This window comes from Heterocephalus glaber, unplaced genomic scaffold (assembly GCF_053883595.1).
Source record: "Heterocephalus glaber isolate CG9 unplaced genomic scaffold, H.glaber_assembly_v1.0 deba00001687, whole genome shotgun sequence".
In the NCBI taxonomy this organism is placed as follows: domain Eukaryota; kingdom Metazoa; phylum Chordata; class Mammalia; order Rodentia; family Bathyergidae; genus Heterocephalus; species Heterocephalus glaber.
Genome location: NW_028258412.1, coordinates 24,190,557 through 24,197,676, shown reverse-complemented (window position 1 = coordinate 24,197,676; position 7,120 = coordinate 24,190,557). Strand labels below are relative to the sequence as shown.

Sequence of the window (7,120 nt, the reverse complement as noted above, 5' to 3'; positions counted from 1 at the left end):
GGCTCAGGGGGGCTCGGGGCTTTCTCCAACTTGCACACTTGAAAGCGACTCCAAAGCACTGCAGGGATGGCGGTGCCAGCCACACTGGATTGTCCCTGGTGCTCAGCCCACCGCCCCACAGCCTTGTCCCCTGGCACCAGGTGCCCTCATAGACGCTGAAGGATGCAGCCACCCAGGGGCTGGGCACAGGGCAGGCCATGGGCCTGGCCCACCTAGGAATTCACCGTGCCCTGCGGGACTTGCCCATAGGGCAGGGGGAGCTGAGGACCCCAGGCACCTGTACACAGGGCTTCTGAGGAGCAACCGGAGAGGGAGGCTGGAAGCTTCTCGAACCTCCCCATCCTCCTGGGTCCCTGGGGTGGCCATGACCATGGGACAGACTGGGTCATGGACACGGAGCTCACACAGCATGGTCACAGCCTCATGGTGGGACGGGGGTGGGTGCAGAGGAGCAGAGAACACTGATCTCAGTTCTGCAATTGTGCTTTTTCCTAACACAGTGTCTCACTCTCCTACCAATAACACACAGGGAGGATATGGTTTTATCTTCTCTTATATTGTTGAACTCATTTCTAGTGTATGTGATATTTATTGAATTTTTTCTTTGCCACTTCACATGCTATTTCCTCAAATTTTCTTCATGTTTCTGGTAGTTTTGCCATTGTTTGAGAGGGGAGTTTCTAGGGATTAAACCATATGACAATCCTCTTGGGTGAAAAAAATGCAGCATCATAAAGATGTCCTATTTTCGTAATTTCATTTATAAGCGTAATGTCATTTCAATGAAAATAAGATAAGCCTTTTTCCTAGAAGTAAAGAGACTGATTTGAGAAGTTCAGTTTTGAGGAGTAAACAAGCAGGAATACCAAGAAGGGCCAGGGAGCGTGGGAGGGGTGGCTGTAGCATCTACACCTCATGGCCACCTTGTGCAGCTGTTCACACAGCAGGAGCAGCGGGAGACCCTCGGTACACCATTTTAGAAGAACCAGATGGAAGTAAGGAGAAGCAAATCAACTTGGACCCAATCTACAAGAACTCCAAGTACATAAGGTACTTCCAAAGCAACGGGCAGAAGGAAAGGAAGGAAGGAAGGAAGGAAGGAAGGAAGGAAGGAAGGAAGGAAGGAAGGAAGGAAGGAAGGCAGGCAGGCAGGAAGGCAGGCAGGCAGGCAGGCAGGCAGGCAGGCAGGAGACAGTCACATGGGCATTGCAGCAAAACATGGAGCAGGCGCACCTGCAACCCCAGCATCTGGGAGGCTGAGGCAGGAGGGTCACAAGTTCAAGGCCAGCCTGGGAAACTTAGTGGCATAGCTAGACCCTGTCTCACAATTTAAAAAAAAATGTAAAGGGCTGGAGATGTAGCTCAATTCAAAAGCCCTGGGTTCAACCCCCAGCATCACCAAAAAAAAAAAGTGAATTTCTTTATAACTTCGGAAGAATGAAAATATCTTCAAATGACTCACATTCAAAAGCACTCAGGCAAGAAGACTGACAAAGCTGACTACTTAAAAATTTTTAAGACAAAATAAACAAAATGCAAATGGAGAAAAGAGGCAACGTACACCAGAGAAGAGGCTACATCCTCCACCTATAGTTCCTAAAAGTAGAGGCATCAAACCTAAGTAGAACATGCACAAGAGTCACACAGGAGAATCTTACCAAAAGTAACGGCAAGCAGGTAACAAACACTCAGTTTGCCCCAGCCGCAGTAGCATCGCATCTCCTCTACACCGAGCTGTCACGCTCCTTGTGACTGGCAAATCCGGAAGTTTCCTGGCAGGCTCTGCGGTCGGGCCAGGCCGGGAAGGCAACTAGGACAGGGAGGTGTAGGATGCGTCCGGAAGAAAGGAAGTTGGAACACCGGAGATTTGAATGTCTGTGCTCCATTTTAGCAGTTAATGTTACTATGACAAAATCTAAAGTACTTTAGAGATGCATAGTGGAGTATTTACAGAATGATGGGCTGACTGCAAGCCACTGTGAGGCGCTCCAAGGGAAGGTGGGTGAAGACAGAAGTCACTTCATGTGCGGAATCCAGAAGCCAGGCTCTGAGGACCTGGGGCTTCACCGAATGTATTCATCTCCCGGCTTAATGTCAGTTTTAGATGTCCGGGGGTCAGGGGGGTGGATAAAGAAAGTGTGATATTTACACACCGTGGAGCACTACTCTGCCTTAACAAAGGGTAAACTTGAGGTGTTCGTAAGACAATGGATGCACTTTGAGACCATAATGTTAAGTGAAACAAATCGGACCCGCGAGCTTAAATGTTGCATGGATTCTCTCAGATAAGAAACCCAAAATATAAATAGAAAGCAAAATAAAAAATAGATACTAGGGAATAGAGAGAGCTTTTTTAAATGGAAAGAGGAACAAGAGATGATGAGAGGGAAACAGAGGAGGGGGAAAGGGGACAGGAAAAAAAGAACTGAAGAGAAATATGGAGAGTTTTTGCAAACAGAAAGGGACCAAGAGTTGGAAGGAGCAAGGCAGGTGGGAGGGGTTGGAAACTAAGCAAATGATTCGTGTCCACGCACCAACTCCTGCAGCAAGTGCAATCATTATTATCGCAAACATCTGCTTAAAAGTGAGAAGCATGGGCCCGGGATTTAGCTCAGTGGTTCTGCCGCCTGCCCTGCAAGCTCAAGGACCTAAGTTCGATCCCTGGTACAAAAAAAACGTGACAAGCGTTCCCTTTTCCCCTCGGCCTCGCCAGCATTGGCTATCATTTGGTTCCTGGATGATGGCCATTCCTCCTGGGGTGAGAGAAAATCTCAGGGTCACTTTAATTTGCGTCTCTGTGATGACTAGAGGTCCTGACTGTTATTTTCAAGTATTCATTGGCTCTTTGCTTTTCTTCTTCTGAGAGGTGTCTTCATTTCAGCTGTTTGTTTTTGATTGGTTCTTTTATTTTGGGGAGGTCTCCTTTTTGTCTGAGTTCTTTATGTATGGAGGAGAACAGTCCTCTGCCTGGACACTCCAGCCCGGTCCATAGCTGTCTGCGATGGTGCCTCAGCTCCCGTGAGGAATGTAGCCGCTGTGCCCTGCAAACGCATTCCAATGGGAAAATAAAACAACAGACACGGCTGGAAAACATCACTTGGCTAATGAATCACAGGTTTGTAGACCTCGATCTCCACCGCTCCCTCCCCTTCAGGTAATGAAACCGAAGCTCAGAGACGACCAGGGCCTCCCCAGCATCACACAGCAGACACCAGCCACGTGGGCAAGAGCTACCCACCTGCCCCACGTGGAGAGAGGGAGGTCGTCATGAGGAGCCCGGGGGGCCTCGGCGCGTGCCACGGTCACTGTCGACCCTGGGACCCGCAGAATAAAATGCTGATTATTATGATGCCAGTTATTTACTGACAGATGCTGCAGTCAGAGGAAAACATTGCGTTGTATTGTGCCTGCCCAATGGCTCATTGTGGAAAATGTTCCTGATCGCAGTGGGCTGAGTGACAATTTACACAGCCTTCTACTGTGAGCGCTGAGCATGGCCTGGTAGGACTGGAATTAAGCAAAGAGAAGCGTATTTTTCTCTTGCCAAGTCTGCAGTTTAAAAGAGAAATTAGAGGGAAAATGTTCCCAAAGCAAGCGTCAGTGAGAACCCTGCCCCGGGACCAGCAGGCCCCGCAGCGCTGCTCAGTGAGGCTCGGCAGCAATACAGTGAGGGTGAGACAGTGCACACCTGGGCTCACGCCTGCGGAGGGTCCCGGGCCTGTGTCTGTGTCCCTCAGCCACCGCTGGCCTTCGGGTGCCCATCTGCAGTGCCTGCTGCTGCCCCTGGGGCAGTCCGTGGGAGACAGGTGTGGGGTGACATCCCTGAAAGTGTCACAAAAGCTCCCCGGGCCCCGTCCTGCTGCCTTGGACAGACAGGAAGAAGAGGCCTGCAGAGGGGCGTGGTTCATTCTTGAGGAATTCGGAGCGAGGCGAGGCGGCAGGAGCACTGGCAACCCCAAGTGCCCACGCCACCCCTGGACAGAGGAGCTGGGAGCACTCTCTGGGGCACTGTCTCTCCTCCACCTCCTGCCCCGCTGCTTAAGGCCACCCTCAGCCTCACGAGGGACCCTGGGTCCAGAGGTCCAGGGAAGCTCTGACCCAGGGCCGGGCCCCTCCCTCCAACTCGGCGGCTCCGCCCTCCAAGAGTGGATCTGCCCCGTGAGAAGAGCTCCCCCTCTGCTCTCTTCCCGGGCTACCCGGAGCACAGCTGGCCCCCAGCAGCTGCCTCTGTGCCGCACCCACCTGCCGTGCGTCCCCCTCAGTCGCTGTCGGGGTTCTGCAGGGCCCCAGGTGCAGGTGCGCGTGGAGGCCGGGTGTGGTGCTGGCCTTGCTGCCCCTCCCGCACCGGTGCTGGGGGGCCGCCTCCTGTAAGATTGGGAGCCTGGGCATCAGCATCGGCCCTGCTCACTGTGCCCGCCCTGGCCAAGCTGTGCTCGGGGGTGGGGCTCAGTGGCATCCCGGAAGCAGCTTCTCAAAAGACGCTGCGTTCTCCGCCCGCCGCAGCGCAGCCTCGCGGCCCTCCCAGCCTGTGCCCCCAGCAGGGCCTGCAGGATGCGTGGAGACACTGCGCGTGACGCCTGCAGTGGGAGGCGCCGGGACAGGACCCCGACTGGGAGCCCCGTCAGAGCTCGGCGCTGGGCCAGAGCCGGGTGCTCACAGGAGTGGTTGGAGAAATAGTATCGAGGGAGGCACCCGAGTCCTCCTTGGGACTTCCCAGGGGTGAAGCGCCCATGAGGCGAGGACGGGAGGGTTCACGGCCGGCCGGCAGGGCTGCAGCGAGTCCCCAACTCCCCTAGCGGGGAAATGGCTCCCCTGCCTCGGCGCCTCCCTCCCGCATCCACTTAACCCATGATTTATGAATGAAATTAACAGAGACCAACCAGGCACGGCTGTGCCTACAGTGCTGTGTCCAACAACAGATGTTTCCCGCCGTGAGTGTGTTCGCGTAATAACCACCCAGAAAAGCCGCCGCACGTCGTCCCGGGTCAGCAGCGATAACAAGCCGGGCTGGGAGGAAGCGCCAGGCCCTCACCTGGCCTCCCCTCCCGAGGGCCCTGCATCCGGTCACCCCGCTTCCCGTGCCTCGGGTCCCTGCCCAGGGAAATAGAAGAACCCTCCAGTTTGCTGTTCCAGCTGGCTCTGGCGTTCCCTGCGTGATGTCACTCTGCTCGACTGTCATTCTGGCTGTCCCGATCCAGTCCTGAAGCTCCTGGCCGCGGTGGAGCAGTTCCTTTTCTTCAGCACCCAGTTGCGTCTGCACGTTTGACCGCTTCTCTTACGGGGCCCTCACACTCCAAGCCACCGTGCAACCCCACAGCCAGACGTCCCGCGCCGCAGACGGCCCAGCCGATGTCCTAGGCCCAAACAAGGGTTAACTTTGCCAGCCTGCGGGGAGCAGCCCACGTGCAGCTAAACTCACCCCACGGTGTGGCGCATGGGGGAGTGGAACACAGCCTGGCGGGATCACGGCCGTGGGGTCTATCTGACCTCTCACCCCGCCCTTCTGGTGCTGCCCCTGCTCCTCCCACCGACCCGCCACGACGGTTCTCCCTCGGAGCCCCCCCCCCCCAGCATGGGCTGAAATCTCCAGCAAACTAAACCTCTCCTCCTCGAGGTACAGCTGTCAGGAGTCGTGTCTGAGCCACAGGAAAGCTAATACAACTTGCGGGCGTGCGCTGCCCCTGTGGCCGGGGTCTGGCCGAGGGTCCGTGCCCGTGGCCCTGCCTGAGCCTTCTCTGGCTGGGCCTGCGAGGCCGAGCTCTGCTTCGCATCTTTCTGAGCGCCTGCGGGCGTGTCGCGTCCACCCTGCAGAGGCCTCTGACTCTCCTAAGGCAGGGGCCACTCCGCCAGCTCCGAGGTGGACACCCTGGCCAGGCTCTGTGCCCCGCTGCAAAGCTGGCCTGCTCTTCATTCCGATTCCCTGTCTTCCCCCGTGTGCCTCGTGTGGAACCAGACAGCCCCATGGCGACTCCCGACCCACACCCAGGGTGGCCACTGCTGCTTGTGAATCTGGGGACAAGAAAGTTCATCGACTTAACTGCACTATTAGAAACGGAGAGGAGGGGCAGGACAGGAAAGGAAGTGAAGCGGGATTGCGCAAAGGCGGCTGAGGGGCCGCGCGGGGGCGGGGCTGTGGACCCAGGTGCGGCTGCTTCCGCACCTGCACGTGCGGGGCTGCGCCGCGCCGCCTTCCCCGTCGCAGACGTTAGAGGGCGCGGGCCTGGGGGGGGGGGGGGGGTCTCGCTGCTCTGGTCTTCATCCTCCCCGAGGGGCCGGCAGAGGGCGCTCTGAACAGGGCCGGGTGGGAGGCAGTACAGGGAGGTTTTCCTCTGTGCAGGTGGATGGGCCTCGCCTCTTCCAGGCCCTAGCCACTGACTGCACTGGGGAGGCTGTAGGGAGCGGCGCTAATGGCTCAGATTTCTTTGCAGAATCGTCTCTGGAGACGACCTAGAATGAGGCCTGAATTTCAGCTCTGCCCTTCGCTGGGTGGCGTTGCACACAGGAAGGCGGCTCTGTGAACCTCAGGTCCCTCCACCCCTAAAGTGGGGATGATGAGCACCCCGAAGTCACTGGGGCAGGAATGGCCGGGGCTGCACCTGCAGGGGGTCCGGAGCACCTGCACGGACACTGCGGGCCGTGTGCAGTTTCTGCCCCTGGAGCGAACTGTGCTCTTTCATTAAAGCAAATAATTGCGCTGCAAGCTCATCAGCCGGAACTTCACTCTGTTGTTTGTTGGCAATTACATCTGGCTGTTGATCCAATTACCCAGGTTTCCCATTCGACTCTAACCCTGAGCTAGGGACAGCTGTTCTCAGCGGCTCCAGCAACCTGCCCGGTGCTACCACGACGCCTTGTGTAGTCCTGTGATTTCTCCCAGGTGGCCTGAAAGACGCCAGGAGCTGGAGCTCCAGGTAGCAAAGGCAATCTCATTTCGACCGAGACCCACTAATCACGGTGTCATCACAGGCTGATGAGTATTTACCCAACAGAGCGAAACCCTGTGCTGACTCCTAATCCAGCCAAAAACAACTGCCATTTAAATAGGGCATGATATTTAAAATCTTAATTTCATTATCTTCTAGCATCTTATAATTATAAAGCTCAAGTATCACTCAGAATA

General features: G+C 56.0%; 1 long non-coding RNA gene across 1 annotated transcript; it reads right to left on the bottom strand.

The window, feature by feature from the left end:
- Window positions 1-429: 429 nt before the first annotated feature.
- LOC110348932 (uncharacterized) lies at window positions 430-4,900 on the bottom strand. The gene is made up of 3 exons (XR_002394585.2): window positions 4,243-4,900; window positions 3,239-3,314; window positions 430-3,041 (listed from the first exon to the last, which is right to left on the bottom strand). It is a non-coding gene; the product is annotated as an uncharacterized LOC110348932 (long non-coding RNA).
- Between the last annotated feature and the right edge of the window lie 2,220 nt (window positions 4,901-7,120).